This window comes from Equus przewalskii, chromosome 1, assembly GCF_037783145.1.
Source record: "Equus przewalskii isolate Varuska chromosome 1, EquPr2, whole genome shotgun sequence".
NCBI classification, from domain to species: domain Eukaryota; kingdom Metazoa; phylum Chordata; class Mammalia; order Perissodactyla; family Equidae; genus Equus; species Equus przewalskii.
In genome coordinates, this window is record NC_091831.1 from 183,231,147 (window position 1) to 183,250,493 (window position 19,347).

A 19,347-nucleotide genomic window follows, 5' to 3' on the forward strand; every position below is an offset into this window, starting at 1 on the left:
AAAAGTTCAGAGGAATGATAGTATTACTATCTACTGCATGCTTATTGTGTGCTAGACACTGTTCTAAGTGTATTACATGCATGATCTCACTTGAAATGTGTGAGTAGGGGTCTGGCCCCATGGCTGAGTGGTTAAGTTCACGCACTCTGCTTCAGTGGCCCAGGGTTCGCCAGTTTGGATCCTGGGCACAGACCTACACAACACTCGTCAAGCCCATACTATGGCGGCATCCCACATAGAAGTAGAATGACCTCCAACTGGGATGTACAACTATGTACTGGGGCTTTGGGGAAAACAAAAGAAGAAAATTGGCAACAGATATTAGCTCAGGGCCAATCTTCCTCACCAAAAAAACAATAAAGCATAAAAAAAATGTGTGAACAAAAGGTGCAAGGGTAGTAATCTATATGTAGTATTCGGAAGATAGAGAATAGGCTTGTCTGACTGGGGTTGCCAGATTTAGCAAATAAAAATACAGGATGCCCAGTTCAATTTCAATTTCACATAAACACTAATTTTTAGTGCACGTATCCCAAGCAATATTCTAAAACTATGTACTAAAAATTACTTATCTGAAATTCAAATTTAACTGAGTGGCCTGTATCTTACCTGCAATCCTATGTCTGACTTGAGTGGTAGGAGAGGAGTAAGGTTCAAAATGGAAGTTGAAAATGACATTTTTTAGGCCTCAAAAGCTAGACCAAGTAGATTTGTTTAGCGTGTAATGGGAGTCATTGAATTTTTAAAATATTTATGTAGCAGGAGAGAGTCACAATGTTTAGGACTATTAATCCAGTAGCTTTGTATAGAATCATGTATCAGGATCATGGAGAGAGGCTGGAAGGAAGAAGTCCTTTCAAGAGACTGTGAATAATTCAGGTGAGAGAATGAGGACCAAGTATATCATAGAGAAAATGAGACACGAGTGAGATGAAATAAATTGTGGACATACATTACTTGTGGAGGGAGAAGAAATTAAGGATTTTGATTCCTAATTCTTATGTAAAAGATAATGATAGCACCACTGATAGAAAGAAACCAGGATACACAGCAGATTTGAATAGAGACACTTTGGTAATCAGGAGAAGTATCTTGTTTGCAATCTTGAAAAGAGGTTGAATCCCTTAGGCGTGCTCTCTTTTGTAATTATTCTGTCTTAGAGCAGTGCAGTCTGATATAAATGAGTGCAAACCACATATGTAATTTTAAATATTTTAGTGGTCACATTTTTAAAAGTAAAAAGAAACAGGTGAAAACAATTTTAAGAATATGTTTTAGTTAACTCAATATATCAAATTTATTATTTCAGTGTCATCAGTATAAAATAACTATTGAGATATTTTACATTCTTTATTTCATACAAAATCTTCAAGATCCAAGTGCATATTTTATACTTAAAGCACATCTCGATTCGGACTAGCCACATTCCAGTGCTCAATAGCCACAAGTGGTTAGTGGCTATCATACTGGACGGTTCATTCTTAGAGGGTGGTTATTTCCTCCTAATACCATGCCTACAACTTCAGTAACTACACTGGAGGGTACCAGTTAAGATCATTGGGATATGATAAACTTTCTGGGCCAGAGATTGGCAAACTGTGGTCTATGGGCCAAATCTGGCCCACTGCCTGTTGTTGTAAGTAAAGTTTTATTGGAACATAACCATGGTCATTAATTTGTGTATTGTCTACGGCTGCTTTTGTGCAGCAACGGCAGAGTTGAGTAGTGATGATAGAGACCGTATGGCCCACAAAGCCTTAAAGCATTTACTATCTGGCCCTTTACAGAAGAAGTTTGACAACATGTTGCTAGGCCCCAAACTAAAGTTTCATGAATAAAACACATATTTTATACATTTAAATGAGTTTTCAGAAAGAAAGAATATTGAAATGGTTAAAAGATAATGCATATATCGATTCATGTATTCACCAAGCATTTATGTACTAGGTTACAGGCACTGTACTAGGCCCCATCAGCAGGAATAAATAAATGTCCTTAATCTTCACCAAGTTCACAGTCTAGGTGAAAAATAGAGATGTGTACACACCTAATTACAAAGGTGCTATAAGAGACGGTGCGTTGAGTGCATACCAGTGAGGTACCTTCCTGTGGCTGGGGAATGGGAGGTAGTGAGAAGAACAGAATGCTTTAGAAGAAGAAATCCATCTGAAGTAAATGTAAAGTATGAGTGCAGTTACTCAGATAAAGAGGAGGTGGATGGCCTTTTAGGCGGCAAACAGTTGTGTGCAAAAGCCAGCTGTTAGCACAGCACCACCAGGAACTGACAGCTAGCTTTGCAGCGTGGACGGGTGTCAGATGAAGATGGAAGGATGGTCAGCGGCTGCATCACAAGTGCCTTTGGTGTTTTAAGGAGCTTTGGATTTTATAATTTGGGTGCTGGAAAAACTTCATGGGATTTTTAAGCACAAAATTGCATGAGGTTTACATTTTTAGGGAGCTTACCGACTACTGTGTAAAGAATGAGTAAAGACCCCAGGCAGGAAACCTATCGTAGAGTAGGTAAGAGAGAATTCCCAACTGCAGCGACGGCTCTGGTGGCAGAGAGGAGAAAACACGTTTGAGAAATACTTGAATGGCATTTTGCAAAGTATGTTCTGTGGAAAACTGATCCTAGAAGATAATCCTCGGAAAAAAGTCTTCCAAGCTATTTGGGAAATGCTTATATTACATCAGTACGTGGGATGCATGAGATGCATTAGCAGTAGATGGAAGGTTCTTCGAAGTCCTGCTTTAACCCAGCATTTCCCAAACTCATTTGATCACGGAACTCTAATATATATTTCTTAAAACAAATACCCATCACTATCCTATGGAACAAGAGTTCCAAGGACTATAGTTTTGGAAACCCTATTTTAGATGCAGAATCACCAAGTTTTGGCCAACTGAATGAGAGGGAACAAGAGGAAAAGTCGGCTTGAGTGACTGCTAATGAAGATTACATTTATAAAGGTATAAGAGAAAAGAAAAGATTTGCAAAGTGAGGTTTAGTACTTTCCATCGGTTTAAGGGGAAGAGAGAGATTACACGCCCAGTTTTGACAGCAAGTTTTAGGTGCCTATGGCATGGACATCTTTACGGAGATATCCAGTAGATAGGACAAGAGACATCTAGTCTACAGATAGAGGTTTAGGAGTTAGCTTGTAAATGGCTTGTGAAACCATAGATGCTAGTGAGATTTCCTGGGAGTGAGAAGAATAAAGGGCAGGGATGGAATACCTCCCTGGGGAACAGCAAAGTTTACGGGGTGGGTAGAATGAGAGGTGTTAACAGAGAAGACTGAGAAGAAATGGAGAGAATATCAATGATGTCGTATCCCATAGGGAGCACAAGAAGGTTGAAACCCCAAATGAAATCTTTAGAATTGACATTGGCAAGTCATTGGGATCTTCCTTAAGTTTGAGTGAAGTGGTCAGAAATGAGTTTGCAATGAAAGACACAGGAGGCAGAAGAGAAGCTGCTCACAGAAGCATTCCAAAAAGCTGGAGACGAAGGCGTGATAGATGTTAAGGGTCTGAAAGTTGGAGGGAGATGCATGTGAACGTTTATCAAGATACTTTAATATAAGAGGGTCATTTAATTTTCAGGACATTGTTCAGATAAGTATTGTGGGTGTTGATTGTGGTCGGTGGAGTGGGGAATGAGGAACGGGCTCCCTACCACCAGATTCCCAGAGGTAAAGGAAAATTGAAAAAAAGAACCCATTGGAAAAATGTTAATCTTAATTCCTTTAAGCTGCTCTTTTTGCATAGTTAGGGCTCTCCTCTTGGAAATGCCTATGATGACCATGCCAGAGTAATTCTAGTCCTACTGTAATTACAGGTGTAGATGTGCATCCCCATCTCGCAAATGGAGAAAGTGTGACTTGTCCAGTAAATCACAGCAGTTAGTGGCAGAGCTGAGACTAGACTCAGACTTTCTTTGTATTTATCAGTCACCATAGTCATGGAGTGAAATTTAAGAGAATTTCTAATATCTAGGCATCATGCTAATTAACTTAATCCCTATTTAACTAAAATAGAGAGTTAACAATTTACCATGAAACTTCTCTTAAGATTTGCAAACTGAGGTTTCATACTCTCTGTCAACATCAGTTTTGAACTTTAGGATATTTTCTTCCACAGTGATTTGAGAGTAAAAGGGGAAAAGTCTTTCAGATGACAAAATGGAGTACAGAACTAAATAATAGTACACGTTATTGAATAATTATTGGGTGGCTGCTAGTGTGCTACGGGCTTTACATGTAATCCTCATAACAGAGTAGGAAAATAGGTGATATTACCTCCCATTTTACAGATAAGAAACAATGGGCAAAAATTTAAGTAATTTGTCCATGGGACCACAGCCCTTAAATGGGACAGCCCATATTCAAACCCAAGTCTTGTTGACTCCAAAGCAATAGCCTTTAGAGAGCAAGGGTTCTAACAAACTGCAATGTGTGTGTGTGTGTGTGTGTATATATAAATGCGTTTTTAACATCAAATCCAGTAAGACATGGTGGCTGCGATCCAGCAGATCTGTCTGTCATCAATCTGATTTATCAGGTGCTGGTGTGTGCTCTTGGAGACAAAGTAACATTTCGGAGGGGCAGGGACTTATTTGAAATGTGTGAAGAAGGTGCTTCACCTCCAATGACGCAAAAGAGCTGGTGATTTTAAAGAACTCCCAAGCATTCTTCTTTCCGTACCCACGAGCGCCTGAGGGCCTGGGTGAGACAGGCTCTGGGGTGGGGTGGGGCACGTGGTGAGGTGGAGGAGGGCTTCCTCTCTCCTATCCCATGTTAGATAAGTGCCATCAGGTTAGTTTGAACCTTACCTCTGGGTGAGGGGATGGTTTGCAAGTTGCCCTTTGTCAACAGCAGCATGAGTACACATGATTTCTGGACTCCTGATAGCTGGCTAGATCTTGTCTTGCCCTCGCTTGGAGAGGAGGAGCCAGCTGTATTCTGTTTCTGTTGTGCATTTGGCCAGGAGTTAATGGGCGTGTGTAGACGTGCCTTTGGCATATTCGCGTTTATTTCCCTTCTTGTGTCTTCATGGGTCTCAACTTTGTATTAGGTAAACTCATGAACTTATTCTTAAGGAACTCAACATTTGGGGTATGTAAGTATTTAAAGAATACGAGGGAAAACAAGATGAAGCACAGACTTATTTTCATAAGTTTGTGCAGGGTGGCAGAAAAATACACATTTTAATGAAATCATCTTTGTACCAGTGACAGTCTGACTGTTCATTTTTAAGAGGTGGAAAAAAAAAATCCCTGAATTTTTTCAATAACTTTTAGAAAAATCCATGTAGCATGGATTCAGTTTGATCTGCTGTTAATTGAATTACATAATAGGACTTCAATACCAAAAGTGTATAGAAACTAGTAGAAAGACATAGTTTATTTAAAAGATTATGATGTGGTAGCACAGGAAATCTAGCTCTCTAGTACCAGAGGCTTATTTCCCCCTGTACTGAATTAAAATTGGAAGGGGGAGGGGAGGGCAAGGCAGTGTCGAAGCCAGGAGGTTGAATCATCTAAGGAAATGAGTCAGTGCCTATGAACCATAACTTTCCTTTTTCTGAGGCCTTAACTTTGAGAGCTTAATGTTGAATTATTTTAAAAATCTTCTTGCTTTCAATCAGTAAATTAAAAATAGAAGTGTTTGTTTTTAGTTTTGTTTTAGAAATCTTTTAATATTCATATTTGGGATTCTTCATTCTTTGGAAAATATTTAGAAGAATTACAGGGATATTAAAAGCAGTAGTTATATATTTCAAACTAGGAAAATATGTAGTGATTTGGTAATATGGCTATACGTCAGTATCTTTGTATGTATATTTAGCTCTAGGTAACCAATAGTGATTCTTAACCAGGTTTTAACACAAGATTTTTGAGGTTAATAAGTGATGACTCATTTATGGACTTAAGAGGACAAACCTGGGACGCTGGTAGCTATTGTCACATCGTATTTCTTTCTATTGATACCCTTAAGTTTACTCCCAAGCCACGAATTGCTTCTTAGGAACCTTGAGCCCATAACTGAAATGAACACATTGCATTATGGCTTATTTTTGAAACTCTACAAGAAGGTCAAAATAGGTACGTATCTTAAAGTAAACACTGGTACTATTACATGAAAAATTCTTAGCCTTCTGTGCTTGATTGCTTATCTTTATGATTCGAACCTTTTTTTTTTTGAGGAAGATCAGCCCTGAGCTAACATCTGCTGCCAATCCTCCTCTTTTGCTGAGGAAGACTGGCCCTGAGCTATCATCCGTGCCCGTCTTCCTCTACTTTATATGTGGGACAACTGACACAGCATGGCTTGCCAAGCGGTGCCATGTCTGCACCCAGGATCCAAACTGGGAAACCCTGGGCCGCCAAAGTGGAACGTGTGAACTTAACCACTGTGCCACCAGGCCGGCTCCAGAACTTTTTAAATAAAATTGGATTGCATTTTTAATTCTCTTCAATTCATGAACAATAGTTTATTTAAGATAGTGAATGTATTTCACACAAGAACCTAGTATTTAGAAACCTGCTTGAGGATTCTCAAGTCCTATCATTGTCATCAAGGCAAACTTGAATTATAGAAGGAAATATTAAATTTTTGTTTTCATTCTTTTTTACTTATGTAATAATAAAGTAGTGGCAGGTTGGAGAAAATATTTTAAATAAGTGCTAATAGATACTCTTATTGTTCATAGACTATATCATTGAATAGAGTATAGATTTTAGACTAGTCTGATGAAATTTCTAAATTACAGTTACCTGGGTAACTGGTCTTCTCCTTAGTATTGTTGGCAGGGCTGTTGGTTCCATGTGCTTAGATGTGTTAATTTGTCTTCTTTCACACCTATGGTGATTTCTAGGCGTTTTCTTTTTCTTGCTGCGTGTCCCATCCTACTAAAATCTGAAGTATATTGCCTCTTGGTACACCTCTGAGTCCATGTTGCTTTGCTGGGCATCAAAATAGTGATTTAGGAAACTGTGATTTTGGGTTCTGGATTACAGTGTCAGAAATACTCGAGGAATTAGATCTGGAGACCGCCTGTGTACGATGCTCTGAATGCCGTTCATAGCATGGAGGGAGGACTGAATGGAAGAGATCTCCCTTTTTTCAAAGAAGTCATATAAGACACTTCCTATCTTTTCACAGACATTTTTAGTTCCCTGCCTGACAGGATTAATTTGGGTAAGAGCGTAAGGTTTTGAGTCAGAAAGCCCTAGCTTTGAATCCCCGTCCTGCTACTCAATTGCTAAGTACATTGGAAAGTTTATCTCTTCATCTGTTTTATTTACTAAAAACAGGAATGGTAATGTTCATCCAGCAGGGTTTCATCACTAAAAGTAGTAACTTTTGAGAAAGTCCCTAGCATAATATCTGGCATGGTAAGCACTCAGTAAAAGTTCTATTTTCCTTCTTCCTCTAGTTCAATAATTTTAAAAAAATTAAAGCAGAAATAAAATACAACATTTATGATAGCATCATTGAAATATTTAAAGATGAAATTATATGACTAGGATTTGTATTAAAATAATCTGGGCGTAGGGAGTGGAGTTATAGATGAAACAATATTGACCATGGGTTGGTAATTGTTGAGTTAATGGATGCATGAGTGTTCATTATTTGTGTTTGAAATTGTCCATAATAAAATTTTTTTAAAAATTATGCCATACATAAAAAAATAGTGAACAAAGTCTTTCTCAACGTGATAGGGAACCAAAGTGCTGATGTATTGTGCCTCTTTAAAGATGTCCAAGCAGGCATTGTTAGTTTAAGAATGGTGGTAGTTTTTTTGCTTCAACTACACAAAATGTGTAGTCACCAATTCTTTGAGTAAGAGGAAGGAATTTCAAGAGGGAAGCCTGAAAAAATCCTGAAGAGGTTTAAATGCTTTTGTCTAATTATCTGAGTCACTGCTCAGGGTGGAGGTTCTGTGGCATGGCTCCCAGCCAACATCACTTTCAGCTGGAAAAAGAGAGCAGTTGGTCCGGGAAACATAGTAGCTAAAATGACTACTGTGACGCTGGAGGCAGCTTCACACCCAGACATCTTCTCTGTTGTCTCAGGACAGTGATGAAGATGTACTGATGTTTCCTCTTCTGAACCATATTAATTTTCCAAGAATGAATGTGTACTGAGTTACAAACATAATTGAAAAATTCCGGAGAATGAGCAAAAGTGGACCGCGTATTACTAGGGATGTGGTTGCTCTATATGGCATTGAGATGCAGAGGAAAAAAAATGTATGACTTCTTGTGTTTAATGATTGAAGGCACATTGATTACTGCAGAAAGCTAAAAACTTACTTTTTAAGAATCCCCGCAAATCCTGTTGGGATGAATTCTAGAAACAAACGTATTTGAGAAACGTTCTTAGAAAAAAGAATTGCCAGTATATATTTAAACAATTGGCATTCATAACATAGGATCATAATTAGATTAATATGCTTAGTACTTGAATCAAGCTTGATGTCCTTGATCATTAGCTAAGGGCTTATTTTTAAATAACAAAATTAGAAGTCAAGTGTTAATTTAGAGAGAACAGGAACTTTCACTTTCCAGTTTGGCATTTATAAAGTAATTGTTTATTTCTTTAAAGCTTTCTCCAAGGATGTTGGTATCCTTACCAGAATTTGGTTATAGTAAGTTGATATTTAAATAACTTTTCATTGAAGTCTCAATTCAAGAATTACCATCATTCAACAATGACATCCACCTGTAGAAAATTACTATGAAAGAGGCATAAGCCAAGGGCTGTGGGCACCCAGAGGGTTGATTTAATTCTGCTGGGGTTGGGGGTAGTGAGGGAAGGAAGAGACCCAGAAGGGAACTAACATAGATTCAAAATTTACTATTGTGGGCACCAGCTCCTTTCATGTACTTTGTTTGTTTTGCTACAACTGCTTGAAGTTACTTGAAATTAGTCGTTCCAGAGTCAGCCTGCCTGGTTCTCATCTGGACACATAATGGCGTATACTACCATGAGACCTAGGGCAAAGATTGCATGGAACGTAATTATACTAAATAATTGTTTTTTAATCTGAAATTTAAATTTAACTGAGTGTCCTTTATTTTATCTGGCCACTCTACCACTGGGGCTTAAATTAGTAAAATCTTAGAAATTACCTAGAACAGGGCTGGTGCTTGTAAGTGCTCAAAAAATGTTAGTCACTATTTTTGGAATTATCTCATTTTATAAATGATACAAACTCAGGTTAAATAATCCCCATTTGTTTCCATAGATAAAAAGTAGTTTATCTAGATTGTAAAATCCTGCAGCCACTTTAGAAAAACAGTTTGACAGTTCCTCAAACTGGTAAGTGTAGTGTTGCCGGATGACCAGGCAACTAGATCCAGCGGCACTCTAGAGGAGCGGATGGAACCGGGGTGCAAATGCCCAGAGGCGGGGGCCCTGGAGCCGTGTTAGATGGTGTCTACCACAGCGTGGAACCGTTCTCTGGCCGCATCAGCACACAGGCTCCTTCAGCACTCTCCTCTGAGGGGCTGCCCATCTCTTTCTAGAGGGAAAGCAAAAGGTTAATATATAACAATTTGAGAACTTAAAACTCTTTTTAGTTGCGGTAGAGGAAAACTAAATGCTTCTAGAATAACAAACATATTGCTATTGAAGAACTGAAACTCTCCCTTTAAGTAATACAAGCTGTGTTTTAATTAATGATTCTTCTAGACTCTGTGACCTTCAGAGAGAGTAGCTGCTGCAAAAAGCCATAATTGTCGAATAAAAGTTTGTCTAGACATCACAGCTGGCTTTTTATTAGATACGTGTTTGACCTCTCAAGTGAATGTTAATTTTTGTGCATAAAGACTCATGAATTAATTGGCTATAAGAGTATGTTATTGTTTGAAAATATATAATGTGAGCATGCCCATGTAGATCAATTTAGAATTTTTTCTGAAGCAAAAAACAACAAACAAACAAGACAGGAAATTGCTGTGTAAACAATTGGGGGCTTATCTTCTCACATAGTTTTAAGTCCAGACGTCATCAGTCCTGGCTTTGTGTAGCTAAGGGATGTAATCAAGGACCCAGCAATCTGGGTTTTATCACGCTGCCAGCCTCAGGTGCTGACTTTTTGATTTAGGACCCCCTGATGGCTGCTCAGCTGTAGGTACCTGTGCCCATTTTTAAGGCAGGAAGCCAGAGGAAGCGGCACCATTGGCCAGAACTGTGTCACGTGGTCTCTCCTAGTTCCAGAGGAGTCTCAGGAAACAAGCACTGAACTTTTCCAGCCTCTCTAGTGGAAAAGGACAACGATGAAAGGGGTTGAGAACGGCTTTTGAGTTAGCTTTATCAAAGGGAATCATGGTCAAAAAGTTGAGAAATATTGCTTTAAACATTCAATAGGATTTGGATAAACTGAGAGAAGGAAATTACAGATTAGGGGTATAACATGAACCAAGGAGGGGATGCACACTGTGGGTTGATTCACAGGACACTGAGGAGCCTGGCCCTGTTGAGAAGTGATGGAGATTGAGTGTGGGGCTTAGCTTGGCTGTAGTAATTGGTAGGGCACCTCTAAAAAGTTTTAGGTAGGGAAACCATGTATGAAGAAAGGGATGAGAAATATTTGGCAATATGAATTATAGGAGGTGAGCTGGGAGGTAAGGAAGCCACAAAATTGCTGTGATAATGCAGTTGTGAAATGCCAGTTATTGAGGTTGAACCATATGTAATTCCAATATCCAACCACTTTTGACCTACAATATGATTAGATTCATTCATGTTTGAGGCAATGGTAGGACGTCCAAATGGAAAAGTCTGGTAAGTGAGTGAAGACAGAGGACTCAGATTTTCTGAGAGTAGAGTATAGGAGAAAAATGTGAATATCTAGATAAAAGTAGATACTTTCCATCCTATATTTCCTGGATGATTTCATTTCCTTTCAATGCTGAAGCTGTCACTTGCTGGTGGTTTTAACCCTCACATTTATTTCTAAGCTCCACACACTTATATTCAACTGGTCACAGGACATCTGCCCTCAGATATCTCAGTGGACTCTTCCAACTCACCATTTCAGGACAGGGATCATTTTTCTTCCTTCCCTTTGCCTCATCTCTCTCATACTTGTCTCATATTCTTTATCTCGTTTAGTGATATCAACATCCAACTAGCTGACTATGCTAAACATTTTGAACTTGCCTTTGATTGATGCCTCTCCTTACCCCCTACCTCCTTTTGCTCATAGATCTGGTCAGTTCTGCCTCTGGGATCCATCCTCCTCTCCATCTCCACTGCCGCTCTCTTAGCTTAGGCTCCATCACTTCTCACCTAGATTACTGAAATGCCTTTTGCCTGCTTAGGTCTTAGCAGTGAAACATCCAAACTGCTACCAAAGGGATCATTTCAACCACAAATGTGACCTCATCTCTTTCTTGCTTAACCCTTTTTAATGACTTTGAGTACATAACGAACAAAGTTAAAACTCATCACCAGGGTTTAGGAGAACTCTCCGCAGCACTCACTTTGTCCCCAGCCTCACCCCTTATACCTCTTTGAGCTCCCCTAATTCCTCCACACCAAACTCCTTGTCCTTTTCCAGATATGCCATGCCGTGCTGTAATTCCATGCCTCTGCGTTATTGTCCCCTTAGCCTGAAATTGTCATGTCCACATTTGAACATTTTGGTTATCTTTCAGCAATATCTCCTGTGGAGACTTCTCAGATGTGAGTCACGCCCTTGTTTCTGCTCCCAAGGTAATTCACTCAACCATCAGTGGCGCACTTATCACATTATATTGTCATTACTCAAGTGTTTTTCTCTGCCTCAAGGACAATGTGTTCTTGCTGCGTCGTGGTGTCCAGTGCAGTGGCTGGGTCATAGTTGGTGCTCAATATATATTTGTTCAGTGCATCACCATGAGTGTGGATAAGTTGCCCTCAGAAGAAAGACTGGGACAGGGGAGCAAAGACTGCTCTGAAGGGAGTGCTCATAATTAAAGGATGGAGAAAACAACAACAAACAGAAGATCAATCAGTGAGATTAGGCAAGAATCATTCATTTACCATGTCACGGAGCACCGTTCTGGGTGTGAGAAAGTGTGCTGGTGTGTTAAGCTAATGATAGGTTTGATTTGTCTTAGCTTTATCTCCAGGTACATCCAGGCCAGATACTTAAAGCAGAACTTTTCCCTGTTACTTTGATTTGTAGTTTCACAACAACTCCTGTAAGTACTGTCATACTTTTTTGTTTTTGTTGAGGAGGATTGTCCCTGAGCTAGCATCTGTGCCAATCTTCCTCTATTTTTTATGTGGGACGCTGCCACAGCATGGCCACCGACGAGTGGTGTAGGTCTGCACCTGGGATCCGGAGACGAGAACCCAGGCCACTGAAGCAGAGTGTGCCAAACTTAACCACTACACCATGGGGCCGGCCCCATGTCATACTTTCTTAAAGGTTCTCAACCTATAGGCTTTTGTACTGAAGTACAAATTAATTTTAATTTGGTGAGGAGACATATGGAGGGAAATGTCTGAATCCCCAAATCCCAGGAGTAAGTTCCTTTCTAGGCCCTGGCCAAGACGACACAGTCCTTTCGTCGTGTTTTGAAATCATACACACTTTCTGGGATGTCATTGCCCACACTCAGCGTTGGTCTCCTTAGTATACTCAGCTCCCAAAGAGTGAAAGTGAGCATGGTGTTCCATCCCTTCTTGGGCCACCAACCACAGAAGGGACATTATCATGTAAAATCCAATTAGAGGCAAAACTAACAACAATTGTGCTCCAAATATCAATCTCCAATTGTTTATAACCTAGTGCTTTACTCCACTATATGTGAAAAAAAAAACCTGGAGTTTTTCGTGTGTGGTTTTGTCGTCTACTGATTGACTCAACATGCAAACTACAGCAACACCTGCATAGAGTGTTTGCGTTAGCCTTCCCATTCCGCCTGCTGTTCAGGTGATCACTGTGTTTATATATCCCGTTCCATGTTTCAGTTTTTACTTCCTGTTGGCCTTGACTCCCGGGACGCTATAAACTCTGTTCCTCTTGGGTTTGTGCCGTATATGTTCGATTATTTCCTAATCCAGTTTTCCAAGTCATGGCCTCACCAGACTGCTTCTCCCTTTGCTAGCCTATCTTACTGCCAACATCTGCTCTTGATCAAGCCCCAAGCTACTCACAATAGATCCTGGCTTGTTTAGCCTACCCAAAGTCATCCTCTTGAATTTTTTTTTTCTTAATTTTTTTCATTCTTTTGAATTTTCCTCTTTGAATTTTAGTTTCTCTAGTCTGTCATCAAGGTTTCAAAGTTGTGAAAGTAAGCCATGATCTTTATGAAAAGTTTGGAAAATACAAAAAACAAATGGGAGGGGAGAGGAAAATAATCTCTAATTCCACCACCCAAAGAAAACTACTAACATAGATATTTCTATTCTTTTTCAATTTTCTCTTAGCATAAAAATATATTTCCCCATGTTCTAAACTCTTAAACATAACTTGTAATGGTACCACAAGTTCCAGCCAGCCTCAGTGGTCTAATAGTTAAGATCTGGTGCTGTCACCATTGTGGCCTGGGTTTACTTCCCAGTCAGGGAACCGTACCACTGTCTGTTGGTTGTCACACTGTGGCAGCTGTGTGTGGCTGTGATGCTGAAAGCTCTGCCACCAGGATTTCAAATGCCAGCAGGGTCACCCATGGTGGGCAGGTTTCAGTGGAGCTTCCAGACTAAGGCAGTCTGAGAAGAAAGACCTGGCTACCCACCTCCAAAAGAGTTGGCGGTGAAAACCCTGTGAATAGCAGTGGAGCATTGTCTGATATAGCGCTGGAAGGTGAGAGGATGGCACAAAAAGACAAGGAAGGGTTCCACACTGCTGTCCACAGGGGCACCAGGAGTTGGGATCCACTCCATGGCACTAACAACAAACTACACGTTCCACTTTTAAGATTACAATGTCATAATTTTCTGTTAGAATATTGACTTAAAAATGACACAATACCAAATTGCTTTCTAAGAGGATTAAACCAATGTATGTCCCCAACCGTAGTACGCGGGTGCCAATCTCTCTGCATTTTTTCACTATTGAATATTATTACGCTAATTTGATAGGCAAAATTTTCTCTTTAAAGATTATGAAGAACCCTGAAAAATACCACCAATGAACTCTTAAAGCTTGTAGAGCCAGAATTTTGGAGTCAAAGGGAGCTCATCAATAATCCTGGCGTCCACACGGAGTTCATCATCTATTTGCTCTCTTTTCACTTAACTAGCTTGGAATTCAATAGACTGATAGACCAAGAGTGTGGGTTCTGGAACATCTTTATCCCAGAAAAGGCCAAGTTAAGTCAGAACCATTCTAGTTTGTTCCCTCTCTGTGGTTTTGTGCTGATTTGGCACACAATGACCACCAAGGTTGGCAAGCAGAGGAAGATGAGTCTGAGAGATGGCTGAGGTGCCTATTGACTGAGGGTGGAGAAGAGAAACCAGCTGATGATGGTGTAAGGCAGACTCTTTTCCGAATCAAATTTAAACTTCTGTTATGGCTACTTCCAAGAAGAAGAAAAGTAGCTGATGAAAATCACATGCTTCAAAGCAGGTGGTCTTAGCCAAAAAAAGAAACCCTTGAGTGATGGAGATGCAATGCTTAATAAAGAAATGCTTTAAGTTGCAGATATTGCATTGTCTGGTTTTAAATATAAAAAGAAAACCTCACAAACCACAAGTATTTTATTTTTCATAAATGAGCCTTTGTGTTTCTCACCACTAGCCTATGCTTTGGGTTTAGTATTCCAGAAGGATATTGTTTCTCTCTCTCTCCCCTCTATTGAGTGCCTACTGTAATATAGTGGTGCCCAAAGAGACCAAATCCTGCTCATCTGGAGTTCATAATTTAATGAGGGCAGACAGTGAATAAGGAAAAGAACAAATGGATATTTTGGAAGAGTGAATGCTTCCATTAAATGGTCATGGGAGGCCTTTCAGAGGAGGCGCCATTTGAACTGAGACCTAAACATGGAGAAGGAATGAGCCTTGGGGAGATCTGGGAGCAAAGTGTTTAACGAGGACACGGCAAGTGTAAAGACTGTGAGTTGGGAGAAGGGCCAGCACGTCCCCACTATGCAGGAGTTTAGCTTTGGGACTGGGAGAGAGGTCATTTTTTTCACATAAGGAAGTATCCATTTATTCCTGTTTTCGTTGAGAGTTTTTAATCAAGAGGTGTTGTGGCATTTTTATCAAATCATTTTACAGCATTATAGGGATGATCTTATATGATTTTTCTTCCTGGATCTATTAATATGATGAGTTATATTAATAGACTTTCTAATATTAAACCAAATCTTCATTCCTAGAAGGAAACCCATTTGGTGTACTATTTTTTTAATGTGCTGCTGGATTCTGTTTTGCTGACACTCAATTTAGGCTTTTTGGCATTGATAATCATTAGTGATGTTGGTCTGTAGTTTGTTTTTTTGGACGTGCTTTGTCATATTTTGGTGTCACTATTATATTCATTGATATTATTATAAAGTAATAGTTAATAATGACATTATTATAAATTAATTATTAATTATATTTAATAGAAACAATTAATTATTATAAATTAATATACAAAGTAATACTATTAATAGTAATATTACAAAGCAATAATTTACTTTGTAAATTATTAATAGTTAAAAATTTCCTTTATTTTTCTATGCAGGGGAGCAGTTTAAATGGCATCATCAATGTCTTTAACAATTTGACATTGTGGTTCTCAACCTGGGCTGCATATTGGAATCACCTGGGGAGTTTAAAAACGACTGATATAGGGGCCGGCCTGTGGCCGAGTGGTTAAGTTCCAGCACTCCACTTCGGCGGCCCAGGGTTTCGGTGGTTTGGATCCTGGGTGCGGACACAGCACTGCTCATCAGGCCACATTGAGGTGGTGTCCCACATGCCACAACTAGAAGGACCCACAACTAAAATATACAACTATGTACTGGGGGGATTTGGGGAGAAAAAGCAGGGAAAAAAAAGATGACAACAGTTGTTAGCTCAGGTGCCAGTCTTTTAAAACAAAAACCAAAAAACTGCTGATACGGCCCAGAGATGCTGATTTAATTGCTCTGGGTCACAGCCTGGGCTCCTAGGTGGTTCAAAACCTTCTCAGGTGATTGTAATAAGTAGCCAAAGTTGAGAACCCTTGGTTTGGTCGAATTCCCCTGTGAATCTATCTGGGCCGTGTGCTTTTTGAGTGGGAGACCTGTTTGCCCACTTTCTCTGCTTCTCTATAGTTGGTCTGTTTAGATTTTCTGTCTCTTCTTGGGAAGTTTAGTTAAATTACACTGTCTTAGATAAGTATTCATATCATCAAGATTTTCAAATTTACTTGAAAGGTTGAGCAAAGTCAACTTTCACAAATGTTTTAATTTCTTCAGTATCTGTGACTAATTTTCCTTACTTTTCATCTATTTTGTGTATTCAAGATTTCTCTCTTTTCTCCCCCTTGATTTGTTAGATGAGGTTATATTTGCATTTTTTGTTTTTAAAGCACCGGCCCTTGGGATTTATTTCTACGTTTCTCTGTTTTTTAATTCATTAATCTCCACTTTTATCTTTATTGCTTTACTCTGTTTTCCTTAGAAAAGAAACAAACAAGAATAAATAAACCTTGGGGCCGGCCCGGTGGTGCAGCAGTTAAGTGCACACGTTCCGCTTCTCGGCAGCCCAGGGTTCATCCGTTCGGATCTTGGGTGCGGACATGGTACTGCTTGGCACGCCATGCTGCGGCAGGCGTCCCACATATAAAGCAGAGGAAGATGGGCACGATGTTAGCTCAGGGGCAGGCTTCCTCAGCAAAAAGAGGAGGATTGGCAGCAGTTAGCTCAGGGCTAATCTTCCTCAAAAAAAAAAAAAAAAAGAATAAATAAACCTAACATTGAGTTGTCAGAGCTTAAAGTTTTCCTTTTTTCTTTCCTTGTTCTTTGGACACAACTCTCATCTAAGGCTGTAAGATTCCCTGAGACCACTGCTTTTGTTGTACCCCTCAGCTCTGATTTGTGATGTTTTCATTGCTGCTCTATTTCAGATATTCTGGCGTGTCCATTTTTATTTCCTCTTTGATCCAAGAGTTGTCTATTAAGGAAAGTTGACACTATCTTTAATCCTCTATTTCTTCAGCCCATATCTGTTAATTCTCTACTATGAACAACGATGAGATTATGAAGTTTCCTCTTTATCTGCCTTCCCTTCCTTTTACCATCTAATTTCAGTTTATTATCTATTATCTATATTATATTATTATGCAAAAGATTACATTATCTTTTTTGGTAACTGTAAATTACGCCTATATTCTCATAACTGACTTAAAGAAATCTTTTGGCGACAGCTATAAAAAAAACAGAGGCATCAGTCTCTTTCACTACTTCCTACCTTTTCCCCGTTCCCCTCTCAACTTCTTAGTCAAATTGTTTCCACCTTGTCAGAGTTTGTAGCATTTGCATTTGGTTCTGTGGATATATTGCCCGCTTTTGTTTTAGTTCTAGTCCCAGGATTAAATAGATTTAATGCTCACATGCAGTTCTGTGCTGAAGTTTTTCCATCTACGTCTTGGGTGACTGAAATTTGTCCTCTGAAAGATTCTTCAGAAAAAACTCGTGGGAACAATATTTCCTGAGTGTTTGCATGTTCAAAATTGTCTGTTGCTTTAAAGTGAATGATAGGTTGGAATATACACTTTCCTTCTGGGATAATTTTCCAGATGTTGCTGTGCTCTCTGATATTGAACATTATGGAGAAATCTGAAGCTAATCTTATTTTCTCCTTTATAAATGTCTTCATTCCTCCCCTCCGCCCGCCTCTTCCACAGTGGCTGCTCAAAGACTTTCTTTGTTTTAAAATAATCTTTCATCTTCAAAGTCTGGAAAACTTACTATGACCATTCTGAGTCAAGATCTGTGGGACACAGTGTGCAATTTCAATTTGTAAATTCAAGTCTTCTTTTATTCCAGTAAAGTTTTCTTGAAATATATCTTTAAGGGTTTGTTCTCTTCCATTATTCACGTTATCTTATTTTCAGGTCCTCTTATTTTGTGAGTTGCATTGCCTACTCCTACTTTCATATTTATAAGCTTCTCTCTGACGTTGTTTCCTTCATCATGTTTTGCACCTTTTTCTCGTCTCTGACTCCTCTGTTCCATGCTGGAGCTTCTTACTGTGCCTTGCCTCCAGTTTCATGCACATCTCTACCATGGTTTTAGTTTCTTTTTCATTCACCTCTTTCCTGAGCTCTGTCAGCTGTTTCGTCTCCTGTAGTCATCTCTCTCACCCCTCTCTGAGTTGTTGTTTCTTTGTTTCATGCTTGTTTTCTAGAAACAACTGCTTCATTATATTTTTTAAAAAATTAAGGCAAAATACATGTTCAAAATTTTCGTCTGCTCTGAGGTGGCGTTTTCATGTTGACTATTCATCTGCTTTGTTTTTCTGTTCCATTTTCATTTCTTTCCTTATACCTTTCTTGGTTCCTTTTATTATTCCTCATCTTTGAATGAGGAGCATTTTCAAAGGTTGACTATTTATTTACAGGAGGTTTGTGTTTTGAAGGGGCCAACGACGCCTTCTACATCAGAGAGAATTTTTCTTTGGACCCGGGGTTTTGCGGATGAGATGTTTGAGCCCTTTCTTCTCCGCAGCCAGTGAAGACAGGCAGCTGCCGAGCTGCTTGCACTGTAGTCTCTTTCCTCTCCTCATAAACATACGAGTTCTTGTGAATGTTATAGTTTAGTCCCACCTTCTCTCTACTCAAAACCACGCCAGATCCAGGGAAACTCATGCCACCAGCCTACCCATCTGTCTTAGAAGCTAGGGCTGCCATAACAAAGTACCACAAGCTGGGTGGCTTAAACCAGCCGAAATATATTCCCTCATGCTTCTGGAGGCTGGAAGTCCAAAATCAAGGTATTGGCAGGGTTGGTTCCTTCTAGATGCTCTGAGAGAGAATCCGTTCCATGCTTCCATCCTAGCTCCTGATGGCTGCTGGCAACCCTCGGTTTCTAGGCTGGTAAATTCATCACTCCGATCTCTGCCTCCACCTTCATGTGGTGTTCTCCTCTCTGGTATCTCTGCATCCAAATTGGTCTTGTTACAAAGACATCAGTCGTTGGATTAGGGCCCACCCTAAGCCAGCATGATCTAATTTTGCCTTGATTACATCTGCACACTCTATTTCCAAATAAGGTCACATTCACAGGTACCAGGGATCAGGACTTCCACATATCTTTTGGAGAGACACAGTTCGGCCCATATTACCACCGTATTCCCCTTGACGGACAAATGGAGGCACTGATTTCTCACCTCAGTGTACGCATCTTTCGGTTGAACTGTCAGGCGCT

At 39.6% G+C, this 19,347-nt stretch overlaps 1 long non-coding RNA gene across 4 annotated transcripts in view; it reads left to right on the plus strand.

Annotated features, from left to right (window-relative positions):
- LOC139078123 (uncharacterized) overlaps positions 1 to 19,347 on the plus strand; it is a 57,945-nt gene that overhangs the window by 1,422 nt on the left and 37,176 nt on the right. The gene's annotated exons all lie outside the window — the stretch shown is intronic.